Source organism: Oryctolagus cuniculus, chromosome 10, assembly GCF_964237555.1.
Source record: "Oryctolagus cuniculus chromosome 10, mOryCun1.1, whole genome shotgun sequence".
Lineage (NCBI taxonomy): Eukaryota > Metazoa > Chordata > Mammalia > Lagomorpha > Leporidae > Oryctolagus > Oryctolagus cuniculus.
Window position 1 is genome coordinate 61,168,875 of NC_091441.1, and position 20,337 is coordinate 61,189,211.

At 39.9% G+C, this 20,337-nt stretch overlaps 1 protein-coding gene across 12 annotated transcripts in view; it reads right to left on the minus strand.

Moving 5' to 3' along the window:
• The window catches only part of DLGAP1 (DLG associated protein 1), a 1,071,624-nt gene that overhangs the window by 776,286 nt on the left and 275,001 nt on the right, over positions 1-20,337 (minus strand). The window lies entirely within an intron of this gene.

Consider the following 20,337-nt stretch of genomic DNA (forward strand, 5'->3'; position numbering starts at 1 on the left):
CTTAAGACAACAATAACCATCAGTTGGGTGTTTCTGATGCAGAGTCTTTCAATGGCACTGCACTCAGGTGTTGATTAGAGATATGGTCTTCTAGGTCTAACTTGGGACTGGAATATTGACTCTTAGGATAGCTTTCATACATATGGAAGTTGGTGCTAGATGGTGGTGAAAGGCATTAGTTTCTCTCCATATAAGACTTTCCTCATGGCTGTAGGAGGAACCTCCAGCATGGAGGCAGCTTCCCCCAGAGCAAGCAATCCAAAGGAACAAGGTGAAGGCCACAGTACCTTTTGTGACCTAGCTTTAGCAGCCACAACATCCCTTCTGCAGCAGTCTTACACATAGGTCAGCTCGGATTCAGTATGACAGGGAACTTCAGAAGGCAAAGCTCAAAAGCCCACCTTGGAACTTAGCTACCAGAGTAAGTAATTGTGAGAATTATGACTCTTCATTAATTCATTCTTTTCTCTTTTTTAAGATTTATTTATTTGAAAGAGCCACAGAGAGGTAGAGTCAGAGGCAGGCAGAGAAAGAGAAAGAGAGAGAGAGAGAGAGGTTTTCCATCTGCTGATTCACTCCCCAGATGGCCCCAATGGCTGAAGCTGCACCAATCTGAAGCCAGGAGCCAGGAGCTTCTTCCAGGTCTCCCATGTGGGTGCGGTGGCCCAAGGATTTGGGCAATGTTCCACTGCTTTCCCAGGACATAGCAGAGAGCTGGATAGGAAGTGGAGCAGCCGGGTCTTGAATCAGTGCCCATATGGGATGACAGCACTGCAGGCCGTGGCTTTACCCACTATGCCACAGCACCGGCCACCATTCTTTCCTTTTTAAAAGATGTATTTATCGGGGCCGGTGCCATGGCACAGTGGGTTAATCCTCCACTTGTGGTGCAGCATCCCACATGGATGCTGGTTCTAATCCCGGATGCTCCTCTTCCAGTCCAGCTCTCTGCTGTGGCCTGGGAAAGCAGTAGAAGATGCCCCAAGTGCTTAGGTCCCTGTACCCATGCAGAAGACCTGGAAGAAGCACGTGGCTCCTGGCTTCAGATCGGCACAGCTCCAGCCATCGCAGCCATTTAGGGAGTGAACTAACGGAAGGAAGACTTTTCTCTCTGTCTATCCCTCTCACTGTCTGTAACTCTACCTCTCAAATAAAAAAAATATTTTAAAAATGTAATTATTTGACAGGCAGAGTGACAGAAACAGGGAAAGAAAGAGAAAGAAAACTTCCATCTGCCTGGTTCACTTCCCAAATGGCTGAAATATCTGGGACTTGGCTAGGGGAAGCCAGGAGACTGGAACTCCAACTGGGTCTCCTTTTTGGGTGGCAGGTGCCCAAGTACTTGGTCCATCATCTGCCGTTTTCCCTGGCACATTAGCAGGAATCTGGATTAGAAGTGGAGCAGCCAGAATTTGAACCAGTGCTTTGATAAGGGATGCTGATGTCCCAAGTGGCAGCTTAACCCACTGTGCCATAATGCCAGCCCCTGAATTCATTAGTTTCTAAATCTTCTTTTGAAATAGTTATATATTTACAAAGGGAAAATTAGTAGAATTTCTGATATCCTCCATCAACCTTTTGCTAATGTTAATACCCCAAATATACACATCAAAATTAGCAAGGGCTAAAGAACATTAATAAAATGCTATGATTCAAACCAAACTCTACTTGGATTCTCCCAGTTTCCTCACTAATGTTCTGTCTCTGAGTGCTGACCTATGCCAGGAAAGCACATTGATTTTTGTTGTCTTATCTCATTTTCTAATTTATGGCCATTCCTCATTCTTTCCTTGTCTTTCATGATCAAGCAAATTTTGAAGAGTACTGCTCAGATATTTTTGTTGTATGTCTTTCAGTTTGGGACCATCTGGTAATTTTTATGAAAGGACTGAAATTAAAGAGTTTGAGCGAGGAATACCACAGACTTGGGGTACCCTTCTTATTATATCACATAACAGAATACATAGTATCCACATGTCTGATTCACTATTGTTGTTAATCTTAACCTGGTCATATGTTGTTTGCCAGGTCTTTCATTGTAAAGTAACTGTTTTCCATATGTATATTGGATCTGTTAAAGCTAGTCCCTAATCTGGGTTGGCATTCAAATGGCGGAGATCAGTTCTACCCTCCAAGAGGGTGCATCACCAAATAATTTGGGAACAAATGTTAAAAAGCGTTTAGTGATCAATGCTTTCCATTGGGGTTATAAGACACATTCTGATGGAAATAGAAGATTCCATAGGAACAGACAGTATCTCTAGAAACTTGGGAGAGAATTTAACCTCATTTTGAATACTCATAGCGCATCACCATTTGTTTTTGACTATACTTATTTTAATATAAGTAAACACAGTCCAGGTTAATTTTCCTCTTATTGTAAGTATACAACATCAAAAAACTTTAAAATCCTTTGAGAAGCATGGTTGTATTATGTAAATATTTTAGTTTTCACCTTATCCAATTTGAGAAAAATAAAAATTAGCCACAAATGATTACACCAAAAAATTGTTCTCCAAACCCAAGAATTGAATTGCTTTGCTTTTTAGCTTTTTGGAAGTAAGTTCAAATAGGCATTAAGTATAATGGTCCCTAGAGAATACGAACGATGGTACCAAGAACATCTTGACAAAGTACTGGAGAAGTTCCCAGATAGCAGAATTTTAAGATTGAAAATTACATTAGTAGCACTAAAATTCAATTTTAATTAGTCATGACACTTATAAATACTTTAGAGCTGATGAAGTATTCTTCAGACTAACAGTTCTTAATAAGCTGTGCTTAAATTTAATTTTTATTTCCATTTGACAGTAACCAATCAAAACTTGTAATTCAATACAATAACATGATTCAAGTGTTGCAAGTTGTCAGTTCATTCTAAGTTATTCATCAAGCCAATTTAATGCCAAAATCTTAAACTCTTCTGCCTTCACTTCAAATACTAATTTATTTTGAAGGACCTTTTTTTAACTTTGATAGAAATAATGTATCAAACAGAAAATATTTTATATAACATGGTCCTTTTGTTCATTAAATTTTTATAACAGTAGTACTTATTTGAATCATATTTTAACAAATATACTTTACATTAGAAGAATGATGGTTGAACAATATCACTGCCACCTGAAAACTGCAATATTTAGATAAATGGGAGAAATAATCTCACCATCAATTCTCACTGCATGCCTCTCTACTCATGACAACACTGACACACTTTGCCTCATTTATTTGATTACTCAAATTGATCTAAAAGGTGAGTTTAGAAAAAAGGAACAGAAAAAAAAAAACATGTAACAGAAAAGCATGTGCATATGGGTACTTATTTTTAATTCCATCTTTTCCTTCCTTCCTCCATTTCTTTTTCTTTTCTTTCTTTCCTCCCTCCCTCCTCCCCACCTCCCTTCCTCCTTTCCTTCCTTCCTGAGCTAATTTTACCTAATTTATGAGCAGTGTCCTGATTTCAGCAAAGGTCAGTATTGTTCATATTTCCAAGATGACCTAGAACATTTTTGTCTCTCTTCTAACATTTATGCTACTCCACTATGTTTTCCAGTTAATTGGAAGAGCCTCTTCTGCCACTGGATGAGGCATTCCTTGAAATTAGAAAACATAGCACATTCATTTTGTGCCTTCATGGTGCCCGCAGAGTGGACACCCATTAAATATTTATTAACTTGAGATTTCTAAAACATATAATAATTAAAAATTCAAAAATTACATATACTCAGTGAAGAAACTAGGTAAGCACAAGTAAGATAATTAGAAAATAAATGGAATTTGACCTAAAGGTCAGTAATATTGTTATTCTCCATTTAGCCATATGGGAATTGAGGCTTGGAGAGGCTAAGTTGCCCAAGCACATGGCTTCAGTGTCAGTTTATTCCATAGCACATGTAAGGGGTATACCTGAAGCTTGCTGAAGGGTATTAATGAACCTTCTGAAGTTGGAAATCATAAAAGTGTGACAGCCAATTATTAGAGATGTTCTATTTTCTCATGCATTTACTGACTCATATATCATATTATTTAATATCTGCCTGCCAAATGTTACAAGTCTCATTTGTTAGACATTCTCCAGCTCTCTAGAAGCAGAAGCAGAAGAGAAAGTATGGCTGGAATTTTTGAGTTTGAGGCATGTAAAGGATTTGAGCTGTTGCTGAAAATATCAATTCAATAACTGACTGCACTGGTAGGAAATAAAATTATCCAGGAGAGAATATGTATTCAGGAAAAAATGAGAAGCATTTAAGTGGCTAAGAGTCTTGGGTAAATTTTTAAAGAAGTGGAATAGTAAGAATAAAAGAGAAGATTAAGGTAAGAATGGCCTACTGTCAATTATAAAATTTCATAAATCGAGTTATATGGGTTATGGCAAGGCTTAAAGTGAGCCAAGATGAGGGCATAACTAGTATGATCTGAGAGTGAAGGAAGTCACTCTGACAGCAGTGACCCACAATGAGAGGGGAAGAGGAAACAAAGGTTCAGGGTTGTAAATGAATTACTAGGGGTTCGGGTTGTATTGTGAGAGTAACAAGAGATATGAGCCATATGAGAATTAGTTGTTTGTCTGAAAAACAGCAGTTACTATGCTTATGGAATTATCGTCCAAATATTTCAATCTTTTTTTTAGTATGTTGGTATTTTATTCCTAGCATTATTTGGAATAATAATATCAAATGAAAATTTTGCTTGCATCTGCACTGCCTAAAGTAACAATTTCTCTTATTCATCTGAAAAGGCTATCTCTTGCCAACATAACTTGAGAAATGGAGAAACCCAAGTTAAACTTATTATCATAGTTTATATTATTTATATTTATGCATTTTAATATTTATACATTGTATAAATACAATAATTTTTCTCTTATTTCATCTTTCCATAACAGAACATGTGATTTCCCCCAAAGTTCCTGTTAGATCCCAGGTGGCCTGTGTTCAAATCTTGCCTCAGCCATTTATTAACTGTTAGACTTGGACAAGCCACTGAAAGTAATCTTTAGTGACTTTAGCTGTAAAATAGGGGATAAAATAATATTACTTGTCTCCTAGGATTTTGTGAAGATTCAATAGATGCAAAGGAACTCCTGTATGGAGGGGCACACATTAAGAACCAAAGCAGGCCGGCGCCGCAGCTCACTAGGCTAATCCTCCGCCCAGCGGCGCCGGCACACCGGGTTCTAGTCCCATTCGGGGCGCCGGATTCTGTCCCGGTTGCCCCTCTTCCAGGCCAGCTCTCTGCTGTGGCCAGGGAGTGCAGTGGAGGATGGCCCAGGTGCTTGGGCCCTGCACCCCATGGGAGACCAGGAAAAGCACCTGGCTCCTGGCTCCTGCCATCGGATCAGCGAGGTGCGCCGGCTGCAGCGCGCCGGCCGCGGCGGCCATTGGAGGGTGAACCAACGGCAAAGGAAGACCTTTCTCTCTGTCTCTCTCTCTCACTGTCCACTCTGCCTCTCAAAAAAAAAAAAAAAAAAAGAACCAAAGCAGTGTTGGGTATAATTACTGTGCTATTAGTAGCAGTGCCATAACGACTTTAGGTATTCATGTCCTTATGCCAGTCTTTGTCAAGTCTGTTGTATCTCCTGGAGTTATATTTTACAAATTGCAGAGACTAGAGGGACCTTCAAAAACTTCATGGAAATGTGTATTAGGAGAAAAGTGCTCATAGGTTTCAAAACTTTTTGTGCCAAACTAATTTTATTATGTTTAGTTTTGTTTATTTGGGTTATTTCATTTAACAATGTTTTTGAGACTCTTCCATGTCATAGTATTTATTATAGTTCATTATTTTTTATTGCTAATATTTCATTGCCTGGGTGGAACACATTTTCTTTTTTTTTATTTTATTTTTAAACTTTTATTTAATGAATATAAATTTCCAAAGTACGATTTATGGATTACAATGGCTTCCCCCCATACCGTCCTTCCCACCCACAACCCTCCCCTTTCCCACTCCCTCTCCCCTTCCATTCACATCAAGATTCATTTTCGATTATCTTAATATACAGAAGATCAGCTTAGTATACATTAAGTAAGGATTTCAACAGTTTGCTCCCACACAGAAACATAAAGTGAAAAATAATAGATGATTTTTTTTAAATGATGATGAAATCAGAGCAGACCTATTGTCATGTTTAATCCCAGTGAGAGTCAAGTTGGGAATTGATAATTTCTTTTTTTTTTTTTTTTTTTACAGAGGATCAGTTTAGTATGCATTAAGTAAGGATTTCAACAGTTTGCACCCCCATAGAAACACAAAGTGAAATATATTGTTTGAGTACTCGTTATAGCATTAAATCTCAATGTACAGCACATTAAGGATAGAGATCCTACATGAGGAGTAAGTGCACAGTGACTCCTTTACCAATTGACACTCCTGTCTATGGCATCAGTAATCTCCCTATGCTCCAGTCATGAGTTTCCAAGGCTATGGAAGCCCTCTGAGTTCTCCGACTCTTATCTTGTTTAGACAAGGTCATAGTCAAAGTGGAGGTTCTCTCCTCCCTTCAGAGAAAGGTACCTCCTTCTTTGAAGACCTGTTCTTTCCACTGGGATCTCACTCACAGAGATCTTTTGCCAGAGTGTCTTGGCTTTCCATGCCTGAAATACTCTCATGAGCTTTTCAGCCAGCTCCGGATGCCTTTAGGGCTGATTCTGAGGCCAGAGTGCTATTTAGGACATCTGCCATTCTATGAGTCTGCTGAGTATCTCACTTCCCATGTTGGATCACTCTCCCCTTTATTTACTCCATCGGTTAGCGTTAGCAGGTACTAGACTTGTCTATGTGCTCCCTTTGACCCCCAGTCCCTCCACCATGACCAACTGTGAACTGAAATTGATCACCTGGAACAGTGAGATGGCATTGGTACATGCCACCTCGATGGGATTGAATTGGAATCCCCTGGTATGCTTCCAACTCCACCACTTGGGGCAAGTCAGCCTGAGCATGTCCCAAATTATACATCTCTTCCCTCTCTTATTCCCACTCTTATGTTTAACAGGAATCACATTTCAGTTAATTTTCAACACTTAAGAATAACTGTGTATTAATTACAGAATTAAACCAGTCATATTAAGTAGAACAGACAAAAAAACTACTAAGAGGGATAATGTATTAAGTTGTTCATTAACAGTCAGGGCTATGCTGATCAAGTCACCATTTCCCATAGTGTCCATTTCACTTCAACAGGTTTCCTTTTTGGTGTTCAGTCAGTTGTCACTGATCAGGGAGAACATATGGAATTTGTCCCTTTGGGACTGGCTTATTTCACTCAGCATGATGTGTGCCAGATTCCTCCATTTTGTTGCAAATGACTGGATTTCGTTGTTTCTTACTGCGGTATAGTATTCTAAAGAGTACATATCCCATAATTTCTTTATCCAGTCTACCGTTGATGGGCATTTAGGTTGGTTCCAGGTCTTAGCTATTGTGAATTGAGCTGCAATAAACATTAGGGTGCAGACCGCTTTTTTGTTAGCCAATTTAAATTCCTTTGGGTAAATTCCAAGGAGTGGGATGGCTGGGTCGAAAGGTTGGGTTATCTTCAGGTTTCTGAGGAATCTCCAGACTGACTTCCATAGTGGCTTGACCAGTTTGCATTCCCACCAACAGTGGGTTAGTGTCCCTTTTTCCTGACATCCTCGCCAGCATCTGTTGTTGGTAGATTTCTGCATGTGAGCCATTCTAACCAGGGTGAGGTGAAACCTCATTGTGGTTTTGATTTGCATTTCCCTGATTGCTAATGTCCTTGAACATTTTTTCACGTGCCTGTTGGCCATTTGGATTTCCTCTTTAGAAAAGTGTCTATTGAGGTCCTTGGCCCATCTCTTAAGTGGGTTGTTGGTTTTGTCGTTGTGGAGTTTCTTGATCTCTTTGTAGATTCTGGTTATTAACCCTTTATCTGTTGCATAGTTTGCAAATATTTTTCCCATTCTGTCGGTTGTCTCTTCACTCTCCTGACTGTTTCTTTTGCAGTACAGAAACTTCTCAATTTGATGTAATCCCAATAGTTGATTTTGGCTTTGACTGCCTGTGCCTCCCGGGTCTTTTCCAGAAATTCTTTGCCTGTGCCAATATCTTGAAGGGTTTCTCCAATGTTCTCTAGTAACTTGATGGTGTCAGGTCGTAGATTTAGGTCTAATCCATGTTGAGTGGATTTTTGTGTAAGGTGTAAGGTAGGGGTCTTGCTTCATGATTCTGCACGTGGAAATCCAATTTTCCCAGCACCATTTATTGAATAGACTGTCCTTGCTCCAGGAATTAGTTTTAGATCCTTGATCAAATATAAGTTGGCTGTAGATGTTTGGGTTGATTTCTGGTGTTTCTATTCTGTTCCATTGGTCTATCCATCTGTTTCTGTACCAGTACCATGCTGTTTTGATTACAACTGCCCTGTAGTATGTCCTGAAATCTGGTATTGTGGGAACACATTTTCTTATCCATTCTCCAATTCATGGGCATTTGGATTGTTTTTACTTTTTTTATTTTTGGTAATTGGGGGAAGAACCACTATATTCCTAAAAGTTGTACATACTAAATTTGTATTCATTAAATAAAAACCTTTTAATAAATTTGTTTTAATTCCCTTTTCTTGAAATTTTTTGAAGTCCCCTAATGTGTGCAGGTGAAGCTGAGCCAGTATTCCCAAGGGCCACTCAAGTGACTTTGGCAGGTGGCATTGTGCTGTACTGGGTAAAGCTGCCTCCTGAAATGCAACACACTGGTTCCTGTCCTGGCTGCTTCACTTCTGACTCAGCCCCCCGCTAATGCAGTGGAAGATGGCCCAAGAATTTTGACCCCTGCCCTGGTGGGTGTGGGAGATCCAGGTGGAGATCAGGGCTCCTAACTTTAGACTGGCTCAGCCCTGGCCACCACGGCAACTTGGGACTGCAAATGGAAGAGCTCACTCGTTCTCACTCTCCATCTCTCTCTCTTTCAACTAAATAAGACTTTAAAGAGAGAGAGAGGGAGAGGGAGAGAGAGAGAGGGAGGGGGAGGGGGGAGGGGGAGAGGGAGAGGGAGAGAGGGAGAGAGAGAAAGTGGTCCTGATTTATAGGCTGCATTTTATAGCTGAAACTTAAAACTTTTGTTCTTTAATTCTCATTCTTTAACATTTTTGTGCACTCTTGTTTAGTCTTTATGTGGAGCTATTTCCATTGATATTTACTGATTAGTTATGAGAGATGTGCTTGGTGGCACCATTTAGCAGGGGATACCAACATATAAACAGTAAACTAAATACATTGTGTCCCCACCCACTCTCTACCACTCTTCTTGGTCCAGGCAAATAAAAGACTATGGGATTAGTCAAGACTCTGCTAGCTCCACTATGCTTCCCCGAGGACACTGTCAAAGGCTACTGAGTAGTTCAGTGTTAGGACAGAGAAAGCCTTGATGAGGAAGATGCTGTGGGTGACCCTCTGTTATTAATCCTGAACTCACAAACTAATGACAAATTATTTTTAATCTGTAGAAGAGGATAGTTGTGTACCCTACACTGGAAACATCTTGAATTTGCAATAAAATTAATAATGTATTCCAAAACCTCCCTTGAAAACATTACTTTTTGGGTGTGTGTCCTATGTGCAAAGGAGATAGGCTCTAGCTAACGCCTGTGCTCTCCAGCTGTGTGTCTCCAAGGACATTAGTTATTTGCTGCAGGTGATTCTATACTCTGCTTTGTTGATGTCTTACAAATAACATCATAAATGTAAAATGTAATAATGCCTAGCATTTTTATGTATTCCAACGGCCATATGCATGTCCCAGATACAAATGAGGAATCAGAAATCATAGTTTCACTTATCTAATCCTCCACATTAAGAAATGCATTTTGGCTGGCGCCGTGGTGCAATAGGCTAATCCTCCGCCTGCGGTGCTGGCACACTGGGTTCTAGTCCTGGTCGGGGTGCCGGATTCTGTCCCGGTTGCCCTTCTTCCAGGCCAGCTCTCTGCTGTGGCCCGGGAGTGCAGTGGAGGATGGCCAAGTCCTTGGGCCCTGCACCCGCATGGGAGACCAGGAAAAGCCCCTGGCTCCTGGCTTCGGATCAGCGAGGTGCACCGGCTGCAGCGTGCCGGACGCACTGGCCATTTGGGGGTGAACCCACGGAAAAGGAAGACCTTTCTCTCTGTCTCTCTCTCTCACTGTCCACTCTGCATGTCAAAAAAAAAAAAAAAAAGAAATGTATTTTGGATCAGTGAATTATAATCAGTGCAATGTTAAAACAAATATTTGGAAACAAACCTGAATTTAAATCTAGGGAAACTCTGACCCCTAGGTTTGTTATCTGAAAAGTTGCTCAAAGAATTGTTGTTAAGATCAATTATATAATATAGGTAAAACATCTAGCATACAATATATGCTGTTACATATCTCAACTATATCTAGTTTTTTTTTAATTAACACAACTTTGGAAATGTGCGTCATGATGGGGTGTAAATTACTGAAACAGGTATGTGTATTAAAATATAAGTGATAGTATTTAGTGAGTACACATTGATAACTGTCTGGTATGGGAGAAATGTTTGTAACAAAACTTGAATTTTTTGGGGGGAGACCTAGTAATATTATAAGAAAGTTTAATTTGTCATTTATAAGTGACTTTGTTAATTCAATTTTTATATCAAACATGGCCTATTTCTAAAATATAAAAATTGAAGTAATAGTGGTCAATGTTTGGTGGCTTAACCAGACTTCCCGGGCCTCCTGTTTCTTGTGGAGATACCACTGGCAGAACAATGCATCTGCTTTTCCTACTCAGGCCTTCCTCATTCCTTCTCTCGATGCAAGGATTACTTTCCAGCCGATGGTTTGAGGAAAGACGCAGTGCCTGCTCAGCTCAGCTGCTGCCCCTTACTGCCTGCTGGTGAGGAGACCACATGGTAGTATGCTTGGTGCCCTCTGGTCTTGCGCCTCCACAGGGAGGCTGCTCTTTTGTCTGTATCACATGGAGGTGAAATCTGACATGCCCTTGACTTCAATGAGCTTTACATTCTCCAGGGAGCTTTGTTGCTGTCTTCAGGAGGTGACAGTATCATCTCTGTTCTGTGTGTGTGTGCACCAAACTCAGCAGAGGAAGAGGCAGATTGTTTCTGTCTCTTAAAGATCTCCGCCAAATGCTAGGTTCTCTCATTGCTGCTGTTTGCCACCTAATATTCCTCCCCATTCTTTTTTTTTTAACTTTTATTTAATGAATATAAATTTCCAAAGTACAGCTTATGGATTACAATGGCTTCCCCCCCATAACGTCCCTCCCACCTGCAACCCTCCCCTTTCCCACTCCCTCTCCCCTTCCATTCACATCAAGATTCATTTTCGATTCTCTTTATATACAGAAGATCAGTTGAGCATACATTAAGATTTCAACAGTTTGCTCCCACACAGAAACATAAAGTGAAAAATACTGTTTGAGTACTAGTTATAGCATTAAATCTCAATGTACAGCACACTAAGGACAGAGATCCTACATGAGGAGTAAGTGCACAGTGACTCCTGTTGTTGACTTAACAAATTGACACTCTTGTTTATGGCATCAGTAATCACCCTAGGCTCTTGTCATGAGCTGCCAAGGCTATGGAAGCCCCCTGAGTTCACTGACTCTGATCATATTTAGACAAGGCCATGGTCAAAGTGGAAGTTCTCTCCTCCCTTCAGAGAAAGGTACCTCCTTCTTTGATGACCCATTCTTTCTACTGGGATCTCACTCGCGGAGATCTTTCATTTAGGTTTTTTTTTTTTTTTTCCCCAGAGTGTCTTGGCTTTCCATGCCTGAAATAGTCTCTCATTGCTGCTGTTTGCCACCTAATATTCATCCCCATTCTTAACAGTATCCCTAGTTCCTTCTGGGGGATTTTTCTCTCCTCTAGTGGGTACGGTCTTGGTGAGATGATAAATCCAGGGAGTTATAGGAGTCCCTGGAGACCTGTTACATTGATAATTGGAGCTGAGTGGAGAAACCAAAGGCAGAAGCATGATTGGAGTTAATGCCTTGATTCTGGAGGAGGGAACACTTAGCATCAGCCACACAGTTCCTGCCACCAGATCTCTGGAGAATCCAGGTTCCTGCCTTTTCTGACACTGACTCTGCAGCCTTCATTCCAGCATTGTTTCCCTGGAATCCTTTGAACAAGTTTCTACTTTGCTCACCTCGCCCAGAGTTAGTTTCTGTTTACAGAAAGAGATCCTAATATATTTCACTTTAGAAGGAAAAAAAAGGAAGCAATTGTTGCCTCAATTATGAGTTGATGAAACTCAGTTTGTACAAATGGTTCCAGTGACAGCATAAATTATTAAACTTGCCCTAAGTTATGTTAACATGAATCATTTTGTAATTACTTCATATCACTGATCATGACTAGCGTCAATGAGTTATAATGAATTGGAAAACTGTAATAAAAACACTATGGTGCAATATTATTACACTCATAAAGCCAAACATTCCTTTGGATATTTTACCTACAAAAACCATCTGTAGATGTCATTTGCCCTTTAAAGCAGTTCAGGTAAAGCAATACCTCTATTTGTACAAGACTTCCTTGGTCAATTTCAGCAATTGTGAAAGAAAATACCAACTTCAAAGTATCATTTGTTAAATGAATGTTACCTGTTGTTGTTCTTAGAAGACTAACACAAATTATGACCCACATCTAAATAGTTATTCCAAAACATTTTTCATTGAAAACCAAAGATTAAATTTTTGTCCTTGTTAAATAGAATAAAAAAAAAGCTGACATCTTGAGTTATTTAGATCATACAAAAGAATAAATCTGGCTTTTTAATTTAAGTCAATTTGACAACTTCCTGACAATGTTTTGATGAAATACATTTTCTTCTAATTAAATAGAAGCAGAAAAGATTTCTTAGCATTGGATTTATTTTTAAACCATGTAAATACACAGAAGTTTTGAGAATAATATTCTCTTTCTCGGGCTATACTTTTAGTACTCTCTTTTTTGACAATTACCTACTTATTTGAAAGTCAGGTGTACAGAGATAGAGGGAAAGAGAGAGAGGGAGGGAGGGGAGGTGGAGGGGGAGAGAGACACAGAGAGAGAGAGAGAGAGTGAGAGTGAATATGAATCTTTGATCTGCTGGTTCATTCCCCTGGGTAGCTGCAAGAAGACAGGAGCTTCATCCGGGTCTCTGATGTGGGTGGCAGGAGCCCAAACACTTGGGCCATACTCTGATGCTTTTCTGGGTCACAAGCAGGGAGCTAGATTGGAGGAGGAGCAAGTGGGACATGAACCCGCACCCTCACTACCCTACAGTGCTGGCCCCTCACTTTTGGTATTCTTCCTTCAGAAAACTTAGTAACTAATTATTGAGGCTTATTCAGTGAAAAGCACATGATGATTTGAGACAATAAGGAGGGATTATTCATGTATAGCAGCACTATAAAATTCTAATCAAATACATAATAGCCTTTTTGGGCTATCGAAGGTAAATGAGCTGGTGGTGGGAGCCACTTCATTATCGCAGGTAGTCAGAAGTAGGTATCTTTGCAGCCGGCACTGTGGCATAGCAGGCTAAGTCTCTGCCTATGACACTGGCATCCATATGGGTACTGGTTCTAGTCCCTGCTGCATCTCTTTTGATTCAGCTCTCTGCTACGGCTTGGGAAAGCAGTGGAGGATGGCCCAAGTCCTTGGGCCCCTGCACCCACGTGGGAGACCCGGAGGAAGCTCCTGGCTCCTGGCTTCGGATCAGCCCAGCTCTGGCAGTTGCAGCCATCTGGAGAGTGAACCAGAGGTTGGAGGACCTTTCTCTCTGTCTCTTCCTCTCACTGTCTGTAACTCTGCTTCTCAAATGAAATAAAATCTTAAGAAACATAAAATCTTAAGAAAAAAAGTAGTTATCTTTTAGGAAAATGTCTCTCCAAGAGTAATCCATAGGCCTTCTGCATCCCAAATGACTTGGAACCACTTTTTAATACTGAAGGTTTGTAAAATGCCTCACATCCCAAATTACTGAATTAAAATTTAAAGAGTAAAAAGTCAGAGTAAACTTCAATGATAAACTCCTCATGTGGTTTTCATTAACATCAAAATTTGAGACTTACGATATCTCAGATGATTTCTGGTAGACTTGATTGCTGAGTAGAGGGCAGGCAAAATGTGCTGTTGGGCAGGTTGTGCTCTGCCCAGCTTTGGAGGGTGTGTTGAAATCCCTGTGGAACCTATACAGTAGTTCTGACTGGAAATCCAAATTCAGATCTTATGGTTGTCAAGAAGAAGTTGCCAAAACAGAAACAGAGAATCCATAGCATCTGCACTTTTTAATCTTCAGATGATCAACCTCATACAATATGAAGTGTTAAGGACTGTAATTTAATCTACTTCCTAGATCCTGAAGAAATTATCTAACATTATTTTGAAAAATCTATTTAATCACTTACTTGATGGAGTCTAGGTTTTTTTTTTTAAAGATTTATTTATTTATTTGAAAGTCAGAGTTACACAGAGAAAAGAGAGGCAGAGAGAGAGAGGTTTTCCTTCCGATGGTTCACTCCCCAGATGGCCACAAACGCTGGAGCGGCGCTGATCCGAAGTCAGGAGCCAGGAGCTTCTTATGGGTCTCCCACGTGGGTGCAAGGACTTGGGCCATCTTCTACTGCTTTCCCAGGCCTAGCAGAGAGCTGGATTGGAAGAGGAGCAGCCAGGACTAAAACGGGCACCCATATGGGATGCCAGCGCTTCAGGCTCGGGCATTAACCCGCTGAGCCTCAGCGCCGGCCCCTGGAGTCTAGGTTTTTAAATTAAGGAGCTGAAGGTAAAAGTGTTTAGGAATTTTAGACCATTAAATTACTGGCTAAACTATTTAGGATAAATATCAGTTTTTAATCTGCAGTTGCTTTTAGATTTTCAGAAGTTCCTGGAAAAATTAATAAGAGAAACCATTTCTTCCTTTCATCTTATGGGAATAATACCAAAAGTTGGCTCATTGCTTTAAAATACAGCCTCACATTATAAAAATTAGCCTGCATTTAAGAGGCCCTGGGAGTCACAGCCTAATCTGCACCATCTCAAATTTCATGCTAAGCAAACTGTTTTCAACTTAAAATTTAACTATACAAGGCTCCTCGGTATCTGCATCTTCATTGGTATCTTTCAATAATGGAGTCTAAAATAATATTGACTTAGAAGGTTCAAAAGTGAGACTATCATTTCCTCAGCTGTTACAACTTCAGGAGCATATTTTTCAAAAAGAATGTGTTTCTGCAAATCCATACTGATTTTGTGAGCTTCTGCTTAATATCATTTTCTCCCCATATTTTCTACCCTCTTTTTCCATGCTCTGTTTATTTAAATCTCTCCTTTTATCTTTGTCCTTCAAGCATGTCAATTTTGACCTCCAAAGAGAATTTCCTTTGTCTTTTACTTGTGCTGGAAATTCTCAATTAGTAAAAGTTAGTAAAATGCAAACTAGTTATTAGAATCAAGGTGTTGTTTCTGATGAAAAGGAAAATCCATGAATGGTTACTGCTTTCATCAGTATATGCATGTGTGGGAAAGGGATGTAGTTTTTCTTAGTTGTAATGTCCTTATAATCCTGATAATATACTTTAGCAATCGGTACTTATGTCTCAAGCTGGCATAATTTATTCATGAGAACGAGCAGCATGATTCCTTAACTGCACTTGCCCAATATACTACTAAAGAAAAAAATAGTTAAAATAAATTTATCTCAGGAAAAATTTAAGAACGGGAAAGAAAATAATGTATAATGTTGGAAAAGTAATTCTTCTCAATAAGCTCCTAGAAAATCAATATAGGACTAATAATATTCTCTTGAAATCTGATTTTTTGGTGAAAGTAGAAGTGGTAAGAGCAGAGTGAAAACTTAATGAAACAAAAAAGAAATTAAATTGTTCATCCATTTTCTCTTCCTTGGTATGAATAAATATGTAAATAAAGCAAACAGAATGACATCACAATTCTCCTGACATGAACCACACATCAAGGAATCGAGGACCATTCCAGTTATGAGCCACAGAAATAACTATCATTTCTGAAGTGAGCCGAGTTGCTGAGAGCATTGGAATCTGGAAAACATTTTATTAGAAATGGGTAAAAGCTTCACATATCTACACTGCCTGCTATTTAAAATATCAACAATTGGTGGATATTTTGTAAGTTCCATGTAGCTTCTATGCAATCATGTGATATTTCACAATTCCATTTTGATTAAATGGTATTATGTAGCACAAAATGCACATGCCATTTGGTCTCAGTTTGAATGAGCCAATCATTCACTATCACTTTACTTCCTATTTTAACAGAGCTGCTGAAAAAAAAAAATAAGAAAAAGACAATGGCCTTTCCATCTTTGCTCTTGATTAACTTGAGCAATTCATTTTTCAGTCTATTAAAAGCCAAAGCAGTATGTTACTAGGTCTAGGTCTTGGGTCACATCGTTCATCACATTACTGATTGTTTTTGCTGGGGCTTTGGGGGATAGCCTCAGCAATGACAGAGCATGATTAAAAGGGATTCTGCTACTCTGTCCTTAAAACCCTGTTTGTGGAGAGCCAATCCCAGAGCTCTCGATTCAATGGTTCTGGGATTAGGCTTTAAATTTTGCATTTCTAATAAGTTCTCAGGGGATTTTCATGCTTCTGTCTGCAAACCACACTGTGGTTACAGCCCTGGTAAGTGGACTAGTCTGAATTTTCAGATCACCTCTCATTTCCAGGAAGGCATGACGATGATGAAATCTCATCATGAATCCATAAAGTTAACACAAAAACATAATGACTCCACTTAGCACAGAACTCTTACCCAGAGTGACTCCATATGAAATGCAAACATATGATAAAAGTTACAAAGCAATGGATCTCCGTCAAATGGATGGATGAATAAGGAAAAGGAAATAATTTATTATCAACTCAAAGCAAACAGAAATGCAAAATCCAACAGCACTAGCTGTAAGATAAGGGATGATACTGGTAAGAAGTATGGAGTTTCACATCTCCTTTTGTCATTAAAAAGTACTCAGTTTGTAGACTGCCATTACATTGTTACTGACAGGTGTGCTCCTGAATTAATATAGACAATAACTCTGTTAGAATATTAACTAGTTGGGGCTGATGTTGCGGCATAGCCATTAAAATGCCCCTTGGGGCCGGCGCCGCGGCTCACTAGGCTAATCCTCCGCCATGTGGCGCCGGCACACCGGGTTCTAGTCCCGGTCGGGGCGCCGGATTCTGTCCCGGTTGCCCCTCTTCCAGGCCAGCTCTCTGCTGTGGCCCAGGAGTGCAGTGGAGGATGGCCCAAGTGCTTGGGCCCTGTACCCCATGGGAGACTAGGATAAGTACCTGGCTCCTGCCATCGGATCAGCGCAGTGCGCCAGCCGCAGCGCGCTGGCCGCGGCGGCCATTGGAGGGTGAACCAACGGCAAAGGAAGACCTTTCTCTCTGTCTCTCTCTCTCACTGTCCACTCTGCCTGTCAAAAAAATAATAATAATAAAAAAATAAAATGCCACCTGGAATACCAGCATCTCATATGGGTGTGAGTTCATGTCCCAGCTGTTCCACTTCCCATCAAGCTCCCTGCCAGTGCTCTGGGAAAACAGTGGAAGATGGCCCAAGCGCTTTGGCCCCTGCTACCCACATGGGGGACCTGGAAGAATCTCTTGGGTGCTGGCTTCAGCGTGGTCCAGTGCTTACTGTTGCAGCCATCTGGGGAGTGACCCAGCAGATGGAAGATCTCTCTCTGTCTCTCACTCTCTCTCTCTAACCCTGACTTTCAAAGAAATAAACAATTCTTTAAAAAAAGAATATCAATGGGTCAATGGGACTTTCTTACTTATGGTTTTAAATATTTTAAAATTTATTTTAATTGACAAAAATATTGTGTATTTTTTGAGAAAAATACATTGTTTTGAAATATGAATTAACTGTGAAATGACTAAATCAAGCTATTCACTATACTATTTATCTAGGATGGCCATCTGCCATCATGTAAAAAAAATAATACATTATTCTGTGTCTCTCCTAGAAACCATCAGGCGCCAGAGATATCTGCTACTCAAAGGCACTCCCCTTTATTTTTACAGCCTTTGCCCTAGTAATAGATCACTGATGTTTTTGTAGAACGTGCCTTCCCATGATAATAAAATACACTCTTATTTTGTTGTTTTAGGAAGATATAGCCAGTCTTTCCAGGGGCCAAAGGAGTACTTTTTATAGGACAACATTACCAAGATTTATCTTATACTATTTCATGCATTCTCTTAATTTCTGTAATCCACAGAAATTAACTATTTGTGGTTCTCCTTTTCAAGTACACAATCAGCTCTCCCAGGTGACTTTCCTAGCAGGTGCTGGAGCTTCGATACACTGCCCTGAACAAAGGAGAATGAACCAACCAGGCATCAGGAATGTTTGGGGGTAGGCTTGGTATTGGAAATACAAACTTAGAAAAAACTTTCTCCTTCAGAAAAGCGTCATGATTCCCTTTAAGGAGTAGCAGAGCTACAATTACACTCATTCAACACTTCTTTCTGGAAACAACAGGACACCAGGTCATCAAGGAAGGAGCCAAGGAGGAGAAGGGTAGGGAGCAGCAGAAAGAATTAGCTTGTACTGTGGCCACACTTATGGCACCAATGAGGAGGCTGGGGACACAGGCACTCATTGCACCCCATTAGCCATCTGCAGCTGCTGCAGGTCACACTCATTTGGTGAGGATACATCAGAGAGAACGGGGAGAATGCACAGCTGATGCAACTGCCCGCCCAGCTGCTCAAATCCAGAGTTAATTTCCTTGATTAAGCTACCATTAGGCAATGTTTTGTGAGGCTTGTGTTCCACAGTACAGCGTTTAAGTGGGGGAAATCTGGAATCATTTTTAGACACTTAAAAATTGCTTATTGAAACATGTTACTTAAAATCTTTTTAAGTCTTCCATTTTCCCATCTTTAAAAATGAATACAATATCGGCTCTATCCTCATAGGAAATGCTTGTGTGTAATACAGTGCCTAGTGAATAACCAGTGCTCCTTAAATACCAGGGATATAATGACATATAGCATTAATATTACCATCTCTAAGGTACACAGAGGGAAATCAACAATTGATGGCACAGAAACTAGGACAGTCTTGTCCCCAAGTGTACTTTAGTGTTCTGTGGCATTACAAGAGTGAATTCACCCCACAGGAGGAGACATTCGTCATCAATGACCTTGTCCTATAAAGAGCTAATTCAATTTTATGTTACAGTGTATACCAATATATTTTGAGAGTTCACTATCAAATCATTTATAACACCCACAAACCTGAATACAAAACAAAAGTTATCACAAAAATGTGATCTTCCATTATATATTCCATGTTCACAGTGTTTGTTTCTAAGACCGTTTACTTTGATGATAGATATTATCATCTATGGATTTCCCTTGGGATTTTTTCATTCAAGTGTGCAGTTTTGATTTTTGGGAAAAATTAAACACACTTATCTTTATTGTTTAGATTTGGTACCCTACGTTGAGGCTAAAAGGTAAGCAAAGGCCAAATGACCTTTAAAAACTAAGATATCCATATTTAGGAATACTGTCTCCTTGCATTTGTATTTTCAAATGGCTCAGATCTTTAGGAAAGTTAACAGGAATAAGCTGTTTTCTCACATTCTAACTCCATTGATTGCTATCATGTTGCTAATTCATGCTATCTTTTTAAAATTAAGTTGCAGATTACAAGACACTTCACTGCCAAATGTCAGCATGAATATCTTAAGAGTTAAGACACTCTCCTCCATAATATTATGCACATGAAAAATATCACTTATCTAACATATGGTCATTTCTATGAGGACCATAGTATGGAATACATTTTCATTGGTATAAAAGGCAGCACAAAATCTGGGGTAACCAAAGTTTATCTCCATCTAAATTCTACCTAGGAAGGGAACAAAGATATTTAAGTTAACCATATTTTGATCAGATTAATGTGTCAATTCTTAAGAATTTAAACGGGGCCAGCACTGTGGCATGGCGGGTTGGGCCATCATCTGTGGCACTGGCATCTCAAATGAGTACAGGTTTGAGACCCAACTGCTCCACTTCCAATCCAGCTCCCCGCTAATGGGCCTGGGAAAGCAGTGAAGGCCATCTTGCACCCATGTTGGGGACCCAGATAAAGCTCCCTGCCCTGGCTTTGGCCTGACCAATTTGCAGCCAATTTGGTAGTGAACCAGTGGATGGAAGACCTCTCTTTGTGTGTGTGTCTCTAATTCTGATTTTAAAGTAAATAAATATATAAATAAATATTTACAAAAAAGATTTAAAGGGCCAGCACTGTGGCATAGCAGGTTAAGCCGCCACCCGCAGAGCCAGCATCCCTATG